At 46.2% G+C, this 17,127-nt stretch overlaps 1 protein-coding gene and 57 non-coding genes across 58 annotated transcripts in view; 1 reads left to right on the plus strand and 57 right to left on the minus strand.

Annotated features, from left to right (window-relative positions):
• Positions 1-17,127, plus strand: part of LOC146134862 (dynein axonemal heavy chain 6-like) — a 205,502-nt gene that overhangs the window by 167,070 nt on the left and 21,305 nt on the right. The window lies entirely within an intron of this gene.
• Positions 697-767, minus strand: Trnag-gcc (transfer RNA glycine (anticodon GCC)). Its single transcript has one exon. It is a non-coding gene; the product is annotated as a tRNA-Gly (tRNA).
• On the minus strand, positions 1,114-1,184 carry Trnag-gcc (transfer RNA glycine (anticodon GCC)). The gene has a single exon. It is a non-coding gene; the product is annotated as a tRNA-Gly (tRNA).
• Positions 2,085-2,155, minus strand: Trnag-gcc (transfer RNA glycine (anticodon GCC)). The gene has a single exon. It is a non-coding gene; the product is annotated as a tRNA-Gly (tRNA).
• Trnag-gcc (transfer RNA glycine (anticodon GCC)) lies at positions 2,224-2,294 on the minus strand. Its single transcript has one exon. It is a non-coding gene; the product is annotated as a tRNA-Gly (tRNA).
• Positions 2,917-2,987, minus strand: Trnag-gcc (transfer RNA glycine (anticodon GCC)). The gene has a single exon. It is a non-coding gene; the product is annotated as a tRNA-Gly (tRNA).
• On the minus strand, positions 3,056-3,126 carry Trnag-gcc (transfer RNA glycine (anticodon GCC)). Its single transcript has one exon. It is a non-coding gene; the product is annotated as a tRNA-Gly (tRNA).
• Trnag-gcc (transfer RNA glycine (anticodon GCC)) lies at positions 3,610-3,680 on the minus strand. The gene has a single exon. It is a non-coding gene; the product is annotated as a tRNA-Gly (tRNA).
• Positions 3,749-3,819, minus strand: Trnag-gcc (transfer RNA glycine (anticodon GCC)). Its single transcript has one exon. It is a non-coding gene; the product is annotated as a tRNA-Gly (tRNA).
• Trnag-ucc (transfer RNA glycine (anticodon UCC)) lies at positions 4,027-4,097 on the minus strand. The gene has a single exon. It is a non-coding gene; the product is annotated as a tRNA-Gly (tRNA).
• Positions 4,305-4,375, minus strand: Trnag-ucc (transfer RNA glycine (anticodon UCC)). Its single transcript has one exon. It is a non-coding gene; the product is annotated as a tRNA-Gly (tRNA).
• On the minus strand, positions 4,444-4,514 carry Trnag-gcc (transfer RNA glycine (anticodon GCC)). The gene has a single exon. It is a non-coding gene; the product is annotated as a tRNA-Gly (tRNA).
• Trnag-gcc (transfer RNA glycine (anticodon GCC)) lies at positions 4,583-4,653 on the minus strand. The gene has a single exon. It is a non-coding gene; the product is annotated as a tRNA-Gly (tRNA).
• Positions 4,722-4,792, minus strand: Trnag-gcc (transfer RNA glycine (anticodon GCC)). Its single transcript has one exon. It is a non-coding gene; the product is annotated as a tRNA-Gly (tRNA).
• Trnag-gcc (transfer RNA glycine (anticodon GCC)) lies at positions 5,000-5,070 on the minus strand. The gene has a single exon. It is a non-coding gene; the product is annotated as a tRNA-Gly (tRNA).
• Trnag-gcc (transfer RNA glycine (anticodon GCC)) lies at positions 5,139-5,209 on the minus strand. The gene has a single exon. It is a non-coding gene; the product is annotated as a tRNA-Gly (tRNA).
• Positions 5,416-5,486, minus strand: Trnag-gcc (transfer RNA glycine (anticodon GCC)). Its single transcript has one exon. It is a non-coding gene; the product is annotated as a tRNA-Gly (tRNA).
• Trnag-gcc (transfer RNA glycine (anticodon GCC)) lies at positions 5,555-5,625 on the minus strand. The gene has a single exon. It is a non-coding gene; the product is annotated as a tRNA-Gly (tRNA).
• Trnag-gcc (transfer RNA glycine (anticodon GCC)) lies at positions 5,694-5,764 on the minus strand. Its single transcript has one exon. It is a non-coding gene; the product is annotated as a tRNA-Gly (tRNA).
• On the minus strand, positions 5,833-5,903 carry Trnag-gcc (transfer RNA glycine (anticodon GCC)). Its single transcript has one exon. It is a non-coding gene; the product is annotated as a tRNA-Gly (tRNA).
• Positions 6,111-6,181, minus strand: Trnag-gcc (transfer RNA glycine (anticodon GCC)). Its single transcript has one exon. It is a non-coding gene; the product is annotated as a tRNA-Gly (tRNA).
• On the minus strand, positions 6,389-6,459 carry Trnag-gcc (transfer RNA glycine (anticodon GCC)). Its single transcript has one exon. It is a non-coding gene; the product is annotated as a tRNA-Gly (tRNA).
• Trnag-gcc (transfer RNA glycine (anticodon GCC)) lies at positions 6,666-6,736 on the minus strand. The gene has a single exon. It is a non-coding gene; the product is annotated as a tRNA-Gly (tRNA).
• On the minus strand, positions 6,805-6,875 carry Trnag-gcc (transfer RNA glycine (anticodon GCC)). Its single transcript has one exon. It is a non-coding gene; the product is annotated as a tRNA-Gly (tRNA).
• Trnag-gcc (transfer RNA glycine (anticodon GCC)) lies at positions 7,361-7,431 on the minus strand. The gene has a single exon. It is a non-coding gene; the product is annotated as a tRNA-Gly (tRNA).
• Positions 7,639-7,710, minus strand: Trnag-gcc (transfer RNA glycine (anticodon GCC)). Its single transcript has one exon. It is a non-coding gene; the product is annotated as a tRNA-Gly (tRNA).
• On the minus strand, positions 7,779-7,849 carry Trnag-gcc (transfer RNA glycine (anticodon GCC)). The gene has a single exon. It is a non-coding gene; the product is annotated as a tRNA-Gly (tRNA).
• Trnag-gcc (transfer RNA glycine (anticodon GCC)) lies at positions 7,918-7,988 on the minus strand. Its single transcript has one exon. It is a non-coding gene; the product is annotated as a tRNA-Gly (tRNA).
• Trnag-gcc (transfer RNA glycine (anticodon GCC)) lies at positions 8,335-8,405 on the minus strand. Its single transcript has one exon. It is a non-coding gene; the product is annotated as a tRNA-Gly (tRNA).
• Trnag-gcc (transfer RNA glycine (anticodon GCC)) lies at positions 8,752-8,822 on the minus strand. Its single transcript has one exon. It is a non-coding gene; the product is annotated as a tRNA-Gly (tRNA).
• On the minus strand, positions 9,169-9,239 carry Trnag-gcc (transfer RNA glycine (anticodon GCC)). The gene has a single exon. It is a non-coding gene; the product is annotated as a tRNA-Gly (tRNA).
• Trnag-gcc (transfer RNA glycine (anticodon GCC)) lies at positions 9,447-9,518 on the minus strand. Its single transcript has one exon. It is a non-coding gene; the product is annotated as a tRNA-Gly (tRNA).
• Positions 9,587-9,657, minus strand: Trnag-gcc (transfer RNA glycine (anticodon GCC)). Its single transcript has one exon. It is a non-coding gene; the product is annotated as a tRNA-Gly (tRNA).
• Positions 9,726-9,796, minus strand: Trnag-gcc (transfer RNA glycine (anticodon GCC)). Its single transcript has one exon. It is a non-coding gene; the product is annotated as a tRNA-Gly (tRNA).
• Positions 10,143-10,213, minus strand: Trnag-gcc (transfer RNA glycine (anticodon GCC)). Its single transcript has one exon. It is a non-coding gene; the product is annotated as a tRNA-Gly (tRNA).
• On the minus strand, positions 10,421-10,491 carry Trnag-gcc (transfer RNA glycine (anticodon GCC)). Its single transcript has one exon. It is a non-coding gene; the product is annotated as a tRNA-Gly (tRNA).
• Positions 10,698-10,768, minus strand: Trnag-gcc (transfer RNA glycine (anticodon GCC)). The gene has a single exon. It is a non-coding gene; the product is annotated as a tRNA-Gly (tRNA).
• Positions 10,837-10,907, minus strand: Trnag-gcc (transfer RNA glycine (anticodon GCC)). Its single transcript has one exon. It is a non-coding gene; the product is annotated as a tRNA-Gly (tRNA).
• On the minus strand, positions 11,531-11,601 carry Trnag-gcc (transfer RNA glycine (anticodon GCC)). Its single transcript has one exon. It is a non-coding gene; the product is annotated as a tRNA-Gly (tRNA).
• Trnag-gcc (transfer RNA glycine (anticodon GCC)) lies at positions 11,810-11,880 on the minus strand. Its single transcript has one exon. It is a non-coding gene; the product is annotated as a tRNA-Gly (tRNA).
• Trnag-gcc (transfer RNA glycine (anticodon GCC)) lies at positions 12,088-12,159 on the minus strand. Its single transcript has one exon. It is a non-coding gene; the product is annotated as a tRNA-Gly (tRNA).
• Positions 12,228-12,298, minus strand: Trnag-gcc (transfer RNA glycine (anticodon GCC)). The gene has a single exon. It is a non-coding gene; the product is annotated as a tRNA-Gly (tRNA).
• Trnag-gcc (transfer RNA glycine (anticodon GCC)) lies at positions 12,367-12,437 on the minus strand. Its single transcript has one exon. It is a non-coding gene; the product is annotated as a tRNA-Gly (tRNA).
• On the minus strand, positions 12,784-12,854 carry Trnag-gcc (transfer RNA glycine (anticodon GCC)). Its single transcript has one exon. It is a non-coding gene; the product is annotated as a tRNA-Gly (tRNA).
• Positions 13,062-13,132, minus strand: Trnag-gcc (transfer RNA glycine (anticodon GCC)). Its single transcript has one exon. It is a non-coding gene; the product is annotated as a tRNA-Gly (tRNA).
• Trnag-gcc (transfer RNA glycine (anticodon GCC)) lies at positions 13,339-13,409 on the minus strand. The gene has a single exon. It is a non-coding gene; the product is annotated as a tRNA-Gly (tRNA).
• Positions 13,478-13,548, minus strand: Trnag-gcc (transfer RNA glycine (anticodon GCC)). Its single transcript has one exon. It is a non-coding gene; the product is annotated as a tRNA-Gly (tRNA).
• Trnag-gcc (transfer RNA glycine (anticodon GCC)) lies at positions 14,172-14,242 on the minus strand. Its single transcript has one exon. It is a non-coding gene; the product is annotated as a tRNA-Gly (tRNA).
• Positions 14,311-14,381, minus strand: Trnag-gcc (transfer RNA glycine (anticodon GCC)). The gene has a single exon. It is a non-coding gene; the product is annotated as a tRNA-Gly (tRNA).
• On the minus strand, positions 14,450-14,520 carry Trnag-gcc (transfer RNA glycine (anticodon GCC)). The gene has a single exon. It is a non-coding gene; the product is annotated as a tRNA-Gly (tRNA).
• On the minus strand, positions 14,728-14,798 carry Trnag-gcc (transfer RNA glycine (anticodon GCC)). Its single transcript has one exon. It is a non-coding gene; the product is annotated as a tRNA-Gly (tRNA).
• On the minus strand, positions 14,867-14,937 carry Trnag-gcc (transfer RNA glycine (anticodon GCC)). The gene has a single exon. It is a non-coding gene; the product is annotated as a tRNA-Gly (tRNA).
• Positions 15,006-15,076, minus strand: Trnag-gcc (transfer RNA glycine (anticodon GCC)). The gene has a single exon. It is a non-coding gene; the product is annotated as a tRNA-Gly (tRNA).
• Positions 15,284-15,354, minus strand: Trnag-acc (transfer RNA glycine (anticodon ACC)). The gene has a single exon. It is a non-coding gene; the product is annotated as a tRNA-Gly (tRNA).
• Trnag-gcc (transfer RNA glycine (anticodon GCC)) lies at positions 15,423-15,493 on the minus strand. Its single transcript has one exon. It is a non-coding gene; the product is annotated as a tRNA-Gly (tRNA).
• Positions 15,701-15,771, minus strand: Trnag-gcc (transfer RNA glycine (anticodon GCC)). The gene has a single exon. It is a non-coding gene; the product is annotated as a tRNA-Gly (tRNA).
• Trnag-gcc (transfer RNA glycine (anticodon GCC)) lies at positions 16,117-16,187 on the minus strand. The gene has a single exon. It is a non-coding gene; the product is annotated as a tRNA-Gly (tRNA).
• On the minus strand, positions 16,534-16,604 carry Trnag-gcc (transfer RNA glycine (anticodon GCC)). Its single transcript has one exon. It is a non-coding gene; the product is annotated as a tRNA-Gly (tRNA).

Consider the following 17,127-nt stretch of genomic DNA (forward strand, 5'->3'; position numbering starts at 1 on the left):
TGCATTGGCCGGGAATCGAACCCGTGCCCCCCGCGTGGCAGGCGAGGATTCTACCACTGAACCACCAATGCCCTTACGCTTTCGAAACGAACAAATTTAGTCTTAAAAGAGTTTTATTTCACCTAATTAATATAAAACTTGCATTGGCCGGGAATCGAATCCTGGCCCCCGCGTGGCAGGCGAGGATTCTACCACTGAACCACCAATGCCCGTACGCTTTCGAAACGAACAAATTTAGTCTTAAAAGAGTTTTATTTCACCTAATTAATATAAAACTTGCATTGGCCGGGAATCGAACCCGGGCCCCCCCCGCGTGGCAGGCGAGGATTCTACCACTGAACCACCAATGCCCTTACGCTTTCGAAACGAACAAATTTAGTCTTAAAAGAGTTTTATTTCACCTAATTAATATAAAACCTGCATTGGCCGGGAATCGAACCCGTGCCCCCCGCGTGGCAGGCGAGGATTCTACCACTGAACCACCAATGCCCTTACCCTTTCGAAACGAACAAATTTAGTCGTAAAAGAGTTTTATTTCACCTAATTAATATAAAAATTGCATTGGCCGGGAATCGAACCCGGGCCCCCCGCGTGGCAGGCGAGGATTCTAACACTGAACCACCAATGCCCTTACGCTTTCGAAACGAACAAATTTAGTCGTGAAAGAGTTTTATTTCACCTAATTAATATAAAACTTGCATTGGCCGGGAATCGAACCCGGGCCCCCCGCGTGGCAGGCGAGGATTCTACCACTGAACCACCAATGCCCTTACCCTTTCGAAACGAACAAATTTAGTCGTAAAAGAGTTTTATTTCACCTAATTAATATAAAACTTGCATTGGCCGGGAATCGAACCCGGGCCCCCCGCGTGGCAGGCGAGGAGTCTACCACTGAACCACCAATGTCCTTACCCTTTCGAAACGAACAAATTTAGTCGTAAAAGAGTTTTATTTCACCTAATTAATATAAAACTTGCATTGGCCGGGAATCGAACACGGGCCCCCCGCGTGGCAGGCGAGGATTCTACCACTGAACCACCAATGCCCTTACGCTTTCGAAACGAACAAATTTAGTCTTAAAAGAGTTTTATTTCACCTAATTAATATAAAACTTGCATTGGCCGGGAATCGAACCCGGGCCCCCCGCGTGGCAGGCGAGGATTCTACCACTGAACCACCAATGCCCTTACGCTTTCGAAACGAACAAATTTAGTCTTAAAAGAGTTTTATTTCACCTAATTAATATAAAACTTGCATTGGCCGGGAATCGAACCCGGGCCCCCGCGTGGCAGGCGAGGATTCTACCACTGAACCACCAATGCCCTTACCCTTTCGAAACGAACAAATTTAGTCGTAAAAGAGTTTTATTTCACCTAATTAATATAAAACTTGCATTGGCCGGGAATCGAACCCGGGCCCCCCGCGTGGCAGGCGAGGATTCTACCACTGAACCAGCAATGCCCTTACGCTTCCGAAACGAACAAATTTAGTCGTAAAAGAGTTTTATTTCACCTAATTAATATAAAACTTGCATTGGCCGGGAATCGAACCCGGGTCCACCGCGTGGCAGGCGAGGATTCTACCACTGAACCACCAATGCCATTACGCTTTCGAAACGAACAAATTTAGTCGTGAAAGAGTTTTATTTCACCTAATTAATATAAAACTTGCATTGGCCGGGAATCGAACCCGGGCCCACCGCGTGGCAGGCGAGGATTCTACCACTGAACCACCAATGCCCTTACGCTTTCGAAACGAACAAATTTAGTCTTAAAAGAGTTCTATTTCACCTAATTAATATAAAACTTGCATTGGCCGGGAATCGAACCCGTGCCCCCCGCGTGGCAGGCGAGGATTCTACCACTGAACCACCAATGCCCTTACGCTTTCGAAACGAACAAATTTAGTCTTAAAAGAGTTTTATTTCACCTAATTAATATAAAACTTGCATTGGCCGGGAATCGAATCCGGGCCCCCGCGTGGCAGGCGAGGATTCTACCACTGAACCACCAATGCCCGTACTCTTTCGAAACGAACAAATTTAGTCGTAAAAGAGTTTTATTTCACCTAATTAATATAAAAATTGCATTGGCCGGGAATCGAACCCGGGCCCCCCGCGTGGCAGGCGAGGATTCTACCACTGAACCACCAATGCCCTTACGCTTTCGAAACGAACAAATTTATTCTTAAAAGAGTTTTATTTCACCTAATTAATATAAAAATTGCATTGGCCGGGAATCGAACCCGGGCCCCCCGCGTGGCAGGCGAGGATTCTACCACTGAACCACCAATGCCCTTACGCTTTCGAAACGAACAAATTTAGTCGTAAAAGAGTTTTATTTCACCTAATTAATATAAAACTTGCATTGGCCGGGAATCGAACCCGGGCCCACCGCGTGGCAGGCGAGGATTCTACCATTGAACCACCAATGCCCTTACGCTTTCGAAACGAACAAATTTAGTCGTAAAAGAGTTTTATTTCACCTAATTAATATAAAACTTGCATTGGCCGGGAATCGAACCCGGGCCCAACGCGTGGCAGGCGAGGATTCTACCACTGAACCACCAATGCCCTTACGCTTTCGAAACGAACAAATTTAGTCGTAAAAGAGTTTTATTTCACCTAATTAATATAAAACTTGCATTGGCCGGGAATCGAACCCGGGCCCCCGCGTGGCAGGCGAGGATTCTACCACTAAACCACCAATGCCCTTACCCTTTCGAAACGAACAAATTTAGTCGTAAAAGAGTTTTATTTCACCTAATTAATATAAAAATTGCATTGGCCGGGAATCGAACCCGGGCCCCCGCGTGGCAGGCGAGGATTCTACCACTGAACCACCAATGCCCTTACGCTTTCGAAACGAACAAATTTATTCTTAAAAGAGTTTTATTTCACCTAATTACTATAAAACTTGCATTGGCCGGGAATCGAACCCGGGCCCCCCGCGTGGCAGGCGAGGATTCTACCACTGAACCACCAATGCCCTTACGCTTTCGAAACGAACAAATTTAGTCTTAAAAGAGTTTTATTTCACCTAATTAATATAAAACTTGCATTGGCCGGGAATCGAACCCGGGCCCCCCGCGTGGCAGGCGAGGATTCTACCACTGAACCACCAATGCCCTTACGCTTTCGAAACGAACAAATTTAGTCGTAAAAGAGTTTTATTTCACCTAATTAATATAAAACTTGCATTGGCCGGGAATCGAACCCGGGCCCAACGCGTGGCAGGCGAGGATTCTACCACTGAACCACCAATGCCCTTACGCTTTCGAAACGAACAAATTTAGTCGTAAAAGAGTTTTATTTCACCTAATTAATATAAAACTTGCATTGGCCGGGAATCGAACCCGGGCCCCCGCGTGGCAGGCGAGGATTCTACCACTAAACCACCAATGCCCTTACCCTTTCGAAACGAACAAATTTAGTCGTAAAAGAGTTTTATTTCACCTAATTAATATAAAAATTGCATTGGCCGGGAATCGAACCCGGGCCCCCGCGTGGCAGGCGAGGATTCTACCACTGAACCACCAATGCCCTTACGCTTTCGAAACGAACAAATTTATTCTTAAAAGAGTTTTATTTCACCTAATTACTATAAAACTTGCATTGGCCGGGAATCGAACCCGGGCCCCCCGCGTGGCAGGCGAGGATTCTACCACTGAACCACCAATGCCCTTACGCTTTCGAAACGAACAAATTTAGTCTTAAAAGAGTTTTATTTCACCTAATTAATATAAAACTTGCATTGGCCGGGAATCGAACCCGGGCCCCCCGCGTGGCAGGCGAGGATTCTACCACTGAACCACCAATGCCCTTACGCTTTCGAAACGAACAAATTTAGTCGTGAAAGAGTTTTATTTCACCTAATTAATATAAAACTTGCATTGGCCGGGAATCGAACCCGGGCCCACCGCGTGGCAGGCGAGGATTCTACCACTGAACCACCAATGCCCTTACGCTTTCGAAACGAACAAATTTAGTCTTAAAAGAGTTTTATTTCACCTAATTAATATAAAACTTGCATTGGCCGGGAATCGAACCCGGGCCCCCCGCGTGGAAGGCGAGGATTCTACCACTGAACCACCAATGCCCTTACGCTTTCGAAACGAACAAATTTAGTCGTGAAAGAGTTTTATTTCACCTAATTAATATAAAACTTGCATTGGCCGGGAATCGAACCCGGGCCCACCGCGTGGCAGGCGAGGATTCTACCACTGAACCACCAATGCCCTTACGCTTTCGAAACGAACAAATTTAGTCTTAAAAGAGTTTTATTTCACCTAATTAATATAAAACTTGCATTGGCCGGGAATCGAACCCGGGCCCCCCGCGTGGAAGGCGAGGATTCTACCACTGAACCACCAATGCCCTTACGCTTTCGAAACGAACAAATTTAGTCTTAAAAGAGTTTTATTTCACCTAATTAATATAAAACTTGCATTGGCCGGGAATCGAACCCGGGCCCCCCGCGTGGCAGGCGAGGATTCTACCACTGAACCACCAATGCCCTTACGCTTTCGAAACGAACAAATTTAGTCTTAAAAGAGTTTTATTTCACCTAATTAATATAAAACTTGCATTGGCCGGGAATCGAACCCGGGCCCCCCGCGTGGCAGGCGAGGATTCTACCACTGAACCACCAATGCCCTTACGCTTTCGAAACGAACAAATTTAGTCTTAAAAGAGTTTTATTTCACCTAATTAATATAAAACTTGCATTGGCCGGGAATCGAACCCGGGCCCCCCGCGTGGCAGGCGAGGATTCTACCACTGAACCACCAATGCCCTTACGCTTTCGAAACGAACAAATTTAGTCGTGAAAGAGTTTTATTTCACCTAATTAATATAAAACTTGCATTGGCCGGGAATCGAACCCGGGCCCACCGCGTGGCAGGCGAGGATTCTACCACTGAACCACCAATGCCCTTACGCTTTCGAAACGAACAAATTTATTCTTAAAAGAGTTTTATTTCACCTAATTAATATAAAACTTGCATTGGCCGGGAATCGAACCCGGGCCCCCCGCGTGGCAGGCGAGGATTCTACCACTGAACCACCAATGCCCTTACGCTTTCGAAACGAACAAATTTAGTCTTAAAAGAGTTTTATTTCACCTAATCAATATAAAACTTGCATTGGCCGGGAATCGAACCCGGGCCCCCCGCGTGGCAGGCGAGGATTCTACCACTGAACCACCAACGCCCTTACGCTTTCGAAACGAACAAATTTAGTCTTAAAAGAGTTTTATTTCACCTAATTAATATAAAACTTGCATTGGCCGGGAATCGAACCCGGGCCCCCGCGTGGCAGGCGAGGATTCTACCACTGAACCACCAATGCCCTTACCCTTTCGAAACGAACAAATTTAGTCGTAAAAGAGTTTTATTTCACCTAATTAATATAAAAATTGCATTGGCCGGGAATCGAACCCGGGCCCCCCGCGTGGCAGGCGAGGATTCTACCACTGAACCACCAATGCCCTTACGCTTTCGAAACGAACAAATTTAGTCGTGAAAGAGTTTTATTTCACCTAATTAATATAAAACTTGCATTGGCCGGGAATCGAACCCGGGCCCCCCGCGTGGCAGGCGAGGATTCTACCACTGAACCACCAATGCCCTTACGCTTTCGAAACGAACAAATTTAGTCTTAAAAGAGTTTTATTTCACCTAATTAATATAAAACTTGCATTGGCCGGGAATCGAACCCGGGCCCCCCGCGTGGCAGGCGAGGATTCTACCACTGAACCACCAATGCCCTTACGCTTTCGAAACGAACAAATTTAGTCTTAAAAGAGTTTTATTTCACCTAATTAATATAAAACTTGCATTGGCCGGGAATCGAACCCGGGCCCCCCGCGTGGCAGGCGAGGATTCTACCACTGAACCACCAATGCCCTTACGCTTTCGAAAAAAACAAATTTAGTCTTAAAAGAGTTTTATTTCACCTAATTAATATAAAACTTGCATTGGCCGGGAATCGAACCCGGGCCCCCCGCGTGGCAGGCGAGGATTCTACCACTGAACCACCAATACCCTTACGCTTTCGAAACGAACAAATTTAGTCTTAAAAGAGTTTTATTTCACCTAATTAATATAAAACTTGCATTGGCCGGGAATCGAACCCGGGCCCCCCGCGTGGCAGGCGAGGATTCTACCACTGAACCACCAATGCCCTTACGCTTTCGAAACGAAATAATTTAGTCTTAAAAGAGTTTTATTTCACCTAATTAATATAAAACTTGCATTGGCCGGGAATCGAACACGGGCCCCCCGCGTGGCAGGCGAGGATTCTACCACTGAACCACCAATGCCCTTACGCTTTCGTAACGAACAAATTTAGTCTTAAAAGAGTATTATTTCATCTAATTAATATAAAACTTGCATTGGCCGGGAATCGAACCCGGGCCCCCCGCGTGGCAGGCGAGGATTCTACCACTGAACCACCAATGCCCTTACGCTGTCGAAACGAACAAATTTAGTCTTAAAAGAGTTTTATTTCACCTAATTAATACAAAACCTGCATTGGCCGGGAATCGAACCCGGGCCCCCGCGTGGCAGGCGAGGATTCTACCACTGAACCACCAATGCCCTTACCCTTTCGAAACGAACAAATTTAGTCGTAAAAGAGTTTTATTTCACCTAATTAATATAAAAATTGCATTGGCCGGGAATCGAACCCGGGCCCCCCGCGTGGCAGGCGAGGATTCTACCACTGAACCACCAATGCCCTTACGCTTTCGAAACGAACAAATTTAGTCGTGAAAGAGTTTTATTTCACCTAATTAATATAAAACTTGCATTGGCCGGGAATCGAACCCGGGCCCCCCGCGTGGCAGGCGAGGATTCTACCACTGAACCACCAATGCCCTTACCCTTTCGAAACGAACAAATTTAGTCGTAAAAGAGTTTTATTTCACCTAATTAATATAAAACTTGCATTGGCCGGGAATCGAACCCGGGCCCCCCGCGTGGCAGGCGAAGATTCTACCACTGAACCACCAATGCCCTTACGCTTTCGAAACGAACAAATTTAGTCTTAAAAGAGTTTTATTTCACCTAATTAATATAAAACTTGCATTGGCCGGGAATCGAACCCGGGCCCCCGCGTGGCAGGCGAGGATTCTACCACTGAACCACCAATGCCCTTACCCTTTCGAAACGAACAAATTTAGTCTTAAAAGAGTTTTATTTCACCTAATTAATATAAAACTTGCATTGGCCGGGAATCGAACCCGGGCCACCCCGCGTGGCAGGCGAGGATTCTACCACTGAACCAGCAATGCCCTTACGCTTTCGAAACGAACAAATTTAGTCGTAAAAGAGTTTTATTTCACCTAATTAATATAAAACTTGCATTGGCCGGGAATCGAACCCGGGCCCCCCGCGTGGCAGGCGAGGATTCTACCACTGAACCACCAATGCCCTTACGCTTTCGAAACGAACAAATTTAGTCGTGAAAGAGTTTTATTTCGCCTAATTAATATAAAACTTGCATTGGCCGGGAATCGAACCCGGGCCCACCGCGTGGCAGGCGAGGATTCTACCACTGAACCACCAATGCCCTTACGCTTTCGAAACGAACAAATTTAGTCTTAAAAGAGTTCTATTTCACCTAATTAATATAAAACTTGCATTGGCCGGGAATCGAACCCGGGCCCCCCCGCGTGGCAGGCGAGGATTCTACCACTGAACTACCAATGCCCTTACGCTTTCGAAACGAACAAATTTAGTCGTGAAAGAGTTTTATTTCACCTAATTAATATAAAACTTGCATTGGCCGGGAATCGAACCCGGGCCCCCCGCGTGGCAGGCGAGGATTCTACCACTGAACCACCAATGCCCTTACGCTTTCGAAACGAACAAATTTAGTCTTAAAAGAGTTTTATTTCACCTAATTAATATAAAACTTGCATTGGCCGGGAATCGAACCCGGGCCCCCCGCGTGGCAGGCGAGGATTCTACCACTGAACCACCAATGCCCTTACGCTTTCGAAACGAACAAATTTAGTCTTAAAAGAGTTTTATTTCACCTAATTAATATAAAACTTGCATTGGCCGGGAATCGAACCCGGGCCCCCCGCGTGGCAGGCGAGGATTCTACCACTGAAGCACCAATGCCCTTACGCTTTCGAAACGAACAAATTTAGTCTTAAAAGAGTTTTATTTCACCTAATTAATATAAAACTTGCATTGGCCGGGAATCGAACCCGGGCCCCCCGCGTGGCAGGCGAGGATTCTACCACTGAACCACCAATACCCTTACGCTTTCGAAACGAACAAATTTAGTCTTAAAAGAGTTTTATTTCACCTAATTAATATAAAACTTGCATTGGCCGGGAATCGAACCCGGGCCCCCCGCGTGGCAGGCGAGGATTCTACCACTGAACCACCAATGCCCTTACGCTTTCGAAACGAACAAATTTAGTCTTAAAAGAGTTTTATTTCACCTAATTAATATATAACTTGCATTGGCCGGGAATCGAACACGGGCCCCCCGCGTGGCAGGCGAGGATTCTACCACTGAACCACCAATGCCCTTACGCTTTCGAAACGAACAAATTTAGTCTTAAAAGAGTTTTATTTCACCTAATTAATATAAAACTTGCATTGGCCGGGAATCGAACCCGGGCCCCCCGCGTGGCAGGCGAGGATTCTACCACTGAACCACCAATACCCTTACGCTTTCGAAACGAACAAATTTAGTCTTAAAAGAGTTTTATTTCACCTAATTAATATAAAACTTGCATTGGCCGGGAATCGAACCCGGGCCCCCCGCGTGGCAGGCGAGGATTCTACCACTGAACCACCAATGCCCTTACGCTTTCGGAAAAAACAAATTTAGTCTTAAAAGAGTTTTATTTCACCTAATTAATATAAAACTTGCATTGGCCGGGAATCGAACCCGGGCCCCCGCGTGGCAGGCGAGGATTCTACCACTGAACCACCAATGCCCTTACCCTTTCGAAACGAACAAATTTAGTCTTAAAAGAGTTTTATTTCACCTAATTAATATAAAACTTGCATTGGCCGGGAATCGAACCCGGGCCACCCCGCGTGGCAGGCGAGGATTCTACCACTGAACCAGCAATGCCCTTACGCTTTCGAAACGAACAAATTTAGTCGTAAAAGAGTTTTATTTCACCTAATTAATATAAAACTTGCATTGGCCGGGAATCGAACCCGGGCCCCCCGCGTGGCAGGCGAGGATTCTACCACTGAACCACCAATGCCCTTACGCTTTCGAAACGAACAAATTTAGTCGTGAAAGAGTTTTATTTCGCCTAATTAATATAAAACTTGCATTGGCCGGGAATCGAACCCGGGCCCACCGCGTGGCAGGCGAGGATTCTACCACTGAACCACCAATGCCCTTACGCTTTCGAAACGAACAAATTTAGTCTTAAAAGAGTTCTATTTCACCTAATTAATATAAAACTTGCATTGGCCGGGAATCGAACCCGGGCCCCCCCGCGTGGCAGGCGAGGATTCTACCACTGAACTACCAATGCCCTTACGCTTTCGAAACGAACAAATTTAGTCGTGAAAGAGTTTTATTTCACCTAATTAATATAAAACTTGCATTGGCCGGGAATCGAACCCGGGCCCCCCGCGTGGCAGGCGAGGATTCTACCACTGAACCACCAATGCCCTTACGCTTTCGAAACGAACAAATTTAGTCTTAAAAGAGTTTTATTTCACCTAATTAATATAAAACTTGCATTGGCCGGGAATCGAACCCGGGCCCCCCGCGTGGCAGGCGAGGATTCTACCACTGAACCACCAATGCCCTTACGCTTTCGAAACGAACAAATTTAGTCTTAAAAGAGTTTTATTTCACCTAATTAATATAAAACTTGCATTGGCCGGGAATCGAACCCGGGCCCCCCGCGTGGCAGGCGAGGATTCTACCACTGAAGCACCAATGCCCTTACGCTTTCGAAACGAACAAATTTAGTCTTAAAAGAGTTTTATTTCACCTAATTAATATAAAACTTGCATTGGCCGGGAATCGAACCCGGGCCCCCCGCGTGGCAGGCGAGGATTCTACCACTGAACCACCAATACCCTTACGCTTTCGAAACGAACAAATTTAGTCTTAAAAGAGTTTTATTTCACCTAATTAATATAAAACTTGCATTGGCCGGGAATCGAACCCGGGCCCCCCGCGTGGCAGGCGAGGATTCTACCACTGAACCACCAATGCCCTTACGCTTTCGAAACGAACAAATTTAGTCTTAAAAGAGTTTTATTTCACCTAATTAATATATAACTTGCATTGGCCGGGAATCGAACACGGGCCCCCCGCGTGGCAGGCGAGGATTCTACCACTGAACCACCAATGCCCTTACGCTTTCGTAACGAACAAATTTAGTCTTAAAAGAGTATTATTTCATCTAATTAATATAAAACTTGCATTGGCCGGGAATCGAACCCGGGCCCCCCGCGTGGCAGGCGAGGATTCTACCACTGAACCACCAATGCCCTTACGCTGTCGAAACGAACAAATTTAGTCTTAAAAGAGTTTTATTTCACCTAATTAATACAAAACCTGCATTGGCCGGGAATCGAACCCGGGCCCCCGCGTGGCAGGCGAGGATTCTACCACTGAACCACCAATGCCCTTACACTTTCGAAACGAACAAATTTAGTCGTAAAAGAGTTTTATTTCACCTAATTAATATAAAAATTGCATTGGCCGGGAATCGAACCCGGGCCCCCCGCGTGGCAGGCGAGAATTCTACCACTGAACCACCAATGCCCTTACGCTTTCGAAACGAACAAATTTAGTCGTGAAAGAGTTTTATTTCACCTAATTAATACAAAACCTGCATTGGCCGGGAATCGAACCCGGGCCCCCCGCGTGGCAGGCGAGGATTCTACCACTGAACCACCAATGCCCTTACGCTTTCGAAACGAACAAATTTAGTCGTGAAAGAGTTTTATTTCGCCTAATTAATATAAAACTTGCATTGGCCGGGAATCGAACCCGGGCCCACCGCGTGGCAGGCGAGGATTCTACCACTGAACCACCAATGCCCTTACGCTTTCGAAACGAACAAATTTAGTCTTAAAAGAGTTCTATTTCACCTAATTAATATAAAACTTGCATTGGCCGGGAATCGAACCCGGGCTCCCCGAGTGGCAGGCGAGGACTCTACCACTGAACCACGAATGCCCGTACTCTTTCGAAACGAACAAATTTAGTCTTAAAATAGTTTTATTTCACCTAATTACTATAAAACTTGCATTGGCCGGGAATCGAACCCGGGCCCCCGCGTGGCAGGCGAGGATTCTACCACTGAACCACCAATGCCCTTACGCTTTCGAAACGAACAAATTTAGTCGTAAAAGAGTTTTATTTCACCTAATTAATATAAAAATTGCATTGGCCGGGAATCGAAACCGGGCCCCCCGCGTGGCAGGCGAGGATTCTACCACTGAACCACCAATGCCCTTACGCTTTCGAAACGAACAAATTTAGTCGTGAAAGAGTTTTATTTCACCTAATTAATATAAAACTTGCATTGGCCGGGAATCGAACCCGGGCCCCCCGCGTGGCAGGCGAGGATTCTACCACTGAACCACCAATGCCCTTACGCTTTCGAAACGAACAAATTTAGTCTTAAAAGAGTTTTATTTCACCTAATTAATATAAAACTTGCATTGGCCGGGAATCGAACCCGGGCCACCCCGCGTGGCAGGCGAGGATTCTACCACTGAACCAGCAATGCCCTTACGCTTTCGAAACGAACAAATTTAGTCGTAAAAGAGTTTTATTTCACCTAATTAATATAAAACTTGCATTGGCCGGGAATCGAACCCGGGCCCCCCGCGTGGCAGGCGAGGATTCTACCACTGAACCACCAATGCCCTTACGCTTTCGAAACGAACAAATTTAGTCGTGAAAGAGTTTTATTTCGCCTAATTAATATAAAATTTGCATTGGCCGGGAATCGAACCCGGGCCCACCGCGTGGCAGGCGAGGATTCTACCACTGAACCACCAATGCCCTTACGCTTTCGAAACGAACAAATTTAGTCTTAAAAGAGTTCTATTTCACCTAATTAATATAAAACTTGCATTGGCCGGGAATCGAACCCGGGCCCCCCCGCGTGGCAGGCGAGGATTCTACCACTGAACTACCAATGCCCTTACGCTTTCGAAACGAACAAATTTAGTCGTGAAAGAGTTTTATTTCACCTAATTAATATAAAACTTGCATTGGCCGGGAATCGAACCCGGGCCCCCCGCGTGGCAGGCGAGGATTCTACCACTGAACCACCAATGCCCTTACGCTTTCGAAACGAACAAATTTAGTCTTAAAAGAGTTTTATTTCACCTAATTAATATAAAACTTGCATTGGCCGGGAATCGAACCCGGGCCCCCCGCGTGGCAGGCGAGGATTCTACCACTGAACCACCAATGCCCTTACGCTTTCGAAACGAACAAATTTAGTCTTAAAAGAGTTTTATTTCACCTAATTAATATAAAACTTGCATTGGCCGGGAATCGAACCCGGGCCCCCCGCGTGGCAGGCGAGGATTCTACCACTGAAGCACCAATGCCCTTACGCTTTCGAAACGAACAAATTTAGTCTTAAAAGAGTTTTATTTCACCTAATTAATATAAAACTTGCATTGGCCGGGAATCGAACCCGGGCCCCCCGCGTGGCAGGCGAGGATTCTACCACTGAACCACCAATACCCTTACGCTTTCGAAACGAACAAATTTAGTCTTAAAAGAGTTTTATTTCACCTAATTAATATAAAACTTGCATTGGCCGGGAATCGAACCCGGGCCCCCCGCGTGGCAGGCGAGGATTCTACCACTGAACCACCAATGCCCTTACGCTTTCGAAACGAACAAATTTAGTCTTAAAAGAGTTTTATTTCACCTAATTAATATATAACTTGAATTGGCCGGGAATCGAACACGGGCCCCCCGCGTGGCAGGCGAGGATTCTACCACTGAACCACCAATGCCCTTACGCTTTCGTAACGAACAAATTTAGTCTTAAAAGAGTATTATTTCATCTAATTAATATAAAACTTGCATTGGCCGGGAATCGAACCCGGGCCCCCCGCGTGGCAGGCGAGGATTCTACCACTGAACCACCAATGCCCTTACGCTGTCGAAACGAACAAATTTAGTCTTAAAAGAGTTTTATTTCACCTAATTAATACAAAACCTGCATTGGCCGGGAATCGAACCCGGGCCCCCGCGTGGCAGGCGAGGATTCTACCACTGAACCACCAATGCCCTTACACTTTCGAAACGAACAAATTTAGTCGTAAAAGAGTTTTATTTCACCTAATTAATATAAAAATTGCATTGGCCGGGAATCGAACCCGGGCCCCCCGCGTGGCAGGCGAGAATTCTACCACTGAACCACCAATGCCCTTACGCTTTCGAAACGAACAAATTTAGTCGTGAAAGAGTTTTATTTCACCTAATTAATACAAAACCTGCATTGGCCGGGAATCGAACCCGGGCCCCCCGCGTGGCAGGCGAGGATTCTACCACTGAACCACCAATGCCCTTACGCTTTCGAAACGAACAAATTTAGTCGTGAAAGAGTTTTATTTCGCCTAATTAATATAAAACTTGCATTGGCCGGGAATCGAACCCGGGCCCACCGCGTGGCAGGCGAGGATTCTACCACTGAACCACCAATGCCCTTACGCTTTCGAAACGAACAAATTTAGTCTTAAAAGAGTTCTATTTCACCTAATTAATATAAAACTTGCATTGGCCGGGAATCGAACCCGGGCTCCCCGAGTGGCAGGCGAGGACTCTACCACTGAACCACGAATGCCCGTACTCTTTCGAAACGAACAAATTTAGTCTTAAAATAGTTTTATTTCACCTAATTACTATAAAACTTGCATTGGCCGGGAATCGAACCCGGGCCCCCGCGTGGCAGGCGAGGATTCTACCACTGAACCACCAATGCCCTTACGCTTTCGAAACGAACAAATTTAGTCGTAAAAGAGTTTTATTTCACCTAATTAATATAAAAATTGCATTGGCCGGGAATCGAAACCGGGCCCCCCGCGTGGCAGGCGAGGATTCTACCACTGAACCACCAATGCCCTTACGCTTTCGAAACGAACAAATTTAGTCGTGAAAGAGTTTTATTTCACCTAATTAATATAAAACTTGCATTGGCCGGGAATCGAACCCGGGCCCCCCGCGTGGCAGGCGAGGATTCTACCACTGAACCACCAATGCCCTTACGCTTTCGAAACGAACAAATTTAGTCTTAAAAGAGTTTTATTTCACCTAATTAATATAAAACTTGCATTGGCCGGGAATCGAACCCGGGCCCCCCGCGTGGCAGGCGAGGATTCTACCACTGAACCACCAATGCCCTTCCGCTTTCGAAACGAACAAATTTAGTCTTAAAAGAGTTTTATTTCACCTAATTAATATAAAACTTGCATTGGCCGGGAATCGAACCCGGGCCCCCCGCGTGGCAGGCGAGGATTCTACCACTGAACCACCAATGCCCTTACGCTTTCGAAACGAACAAATTTAGTCGTGAAAGAGTTTTATTTCGCCTAATTAATATAAAACTTGCATTGGCCGGGAATCGAACCCGGGCCCACCGCGTGGCAGGCGAGGATTCTACCACTGAACCACCAATGCCCTTACGCTTTCGAAACGAACAAATTTAGTCTTAAAAGAGTTCTATTTCACCTAATTAATATAAAACTTGCATTGGCCGGGAATCGAACCCGGGCCCCCCGCGTGGCAGGCGAGGATTCTACCACTGAACTACCAATGCCCTTACGCTTTCGAAACGAACAAATTTAGTCGTGAAAGAGTTTTATTTCACCTAATTAATATAAAACTTGCATTGGCCGGGAATCGAACCCGGGCCCCCCGCGTGGCAGGCGAGGATTCTACCACTGAACCACCAATGCCCTTACGCTTTCGAAACGAACAAATTTAGTCTTAAAAGAGTTTTATTTCACCTAATTAATATAAAACTTGCATTGGCCGGGAATCGAACCCGGGCCCCCCGCGTGGCAGGCGAGGATTCTACCACTGAACCACCAATGCCCTTACGCTTTCGAAACGAACAAATTTAGTCTTAAAAGAGTTTTATTTCACCTAATTAATATAAAACTTGCATTGGCCGGGAATCGAACCCGGGCCCCCCGCGTGGCAGGCGAGGATTCTACCACTGAAGCACCAATGCCCTTACGCTTTCGAAACGAACAAATTTAGTCTTAAAAGAGTTTTATTTCACCTAATTAATATAAAACTTGCATTGGCCGGGAATCGAACCCGGGCCCCCCGCGTGGTAGGCGAGGATTCTACCACTGAACCACCAATACCCTTACGCTTTCGAAACGAACAAATTTAGTCTTAAAAGAGTTTTATTTCACCTAATTAATATAAAACTTGCATTGGCCGGGAATCGAACCCGGGCCCCCCGCGTGGCAGGCGAGGATTCTACCACTGAACCACCAATGCCCTTACGCTTTCGAAACGAACAAATTTAGTCTTAAAAGAGTTTTATTTCACCTAATTAATATATAACTTGCATTGGCCGGGAATCGAACACGTGCCCCCCGCGTGGCAGGCGAGGATTCTACCACTGAACCACCAATGCCCTTACGCTTTCGTAACGAACAAATTTAGTCTTAAAAGAGTATTATTTCATCTAATTAATATAAAACTTGCATTGGCCGGGAATCGAACCCGGGCCCCCCGCGTGGCAGGCGAGGATTCTACCACTGAACCACCAATGCCCTTACGCTGTCGAAACGAACAAATTTAGTCTTAAAAGAGTTTTATTTCACCTAATTAATACAAAACCTGCATTGGCCGGGAATCGAACCCGGGCCCCCGCGTGGCAGGCGAGGATTCTACCACTGAACCACCAATGCCCTTACACTTTCGAAACGAACAAATTTAGTCGTAAAAGAGTTTTATTTCACCTAATTAATATAAAAATTGCATTGGCCGGGAATCGAACCCGGGCCCCCTGCGTGGCAGGCGAGAATTCTACCACTGAACCACCAATGCCCTTACGCTTTCGAAACGAACAAATTTAGTCGTGAAAGAGTTTTATTTCACCTAATTAATACAAAACCTGCATTGGCCGGGAATCGAACCCGGGCCCCCCGCGTGGCAGGCGAGGATTCTACCACTGAACCACCAATGCCCTTACGCTTTTGAAACGAACAAATTTAGTCGTGAAAGAGTTTTATTTCGCCTAATTAATATAAAACTTGCATTGGCCGGGAATCGAACCCGGGCCCACCGCGTGGCAGGCGAGGATTCTACCACTGAACCACCAATGCTCTTACGCTTTCGAAACGAACAAATTTAGTCTTAAAAGAGTTCTATTTCACCTAATTAATATAAAACTTGCATTGGCCGGGAATCGAACCCGGGCCCCCTGCGTGGCAGGCGAGAATTCTACCACTGAACCACCAATGCCCTTACGCTTTCGAAACGAACAAATTTAGTCGTGAAAGAGTTTTATTTCACCTAATTAATACAAAACCTGCATTGGCCGGGAATCGAACCCGGGCCCCCCGCGTGGCAGGCGAGGATTCTACCACTGAACCACCAATGCCCTTACGCTTTTGAAACGAACAAATTTAGTCGTGAAAGAGTTTTATTTCGCCTAATTAATATAAAACTTGCATTGGCCGGGAATCGAACCCGGGCCCACCGCGTGGCAGGCGAGGATTCTACCACTGAACCACCAATGCTCTTACGCTTTCGAAACGAACAAATTTAGTCTTAAAAGAGTTCTATTTCACCTAATTAATATAAAACTTGCATTGGCCGGGAATCGAACCCGGGCTCCCCGAGTGGCAGGCGAGGACTCTACCACTGAACCACGAATGCCCGTACTCTTTCGAAACGAACAAATTTAGTCTTAAAATAGTTTTATTTCACCTAATTACTATAAAACTTGCATTGGCCGGGAATCGAACCCGGGCCCCCGCGTGGCAGGCGAGGATTCTACCACTGAACCACCAATGCCCTTACGCTTTCGAAACGAACAAATTTAGTCGTAAAAGAGTTTTATTTCACCTAATTAATATAAAAATTGCATTGGCCGGGAATCGAAACCGGGCCCCCCGCGTGGC

This window comes from Ascidiella aspersa, chromosome 8 (assembly GCF_963924565.1).
Source record: "Ascidiella aspersa chromosome 8, kaAscAspe10.2, whole genome shotgun sequence".
Lineage (NCBI taxonomy): Eukaryota > Metazoa > Chordata > Ascidiacea > Phlebobranchia > Ascidiidae > Ascidiella > Ascidiella aspersa.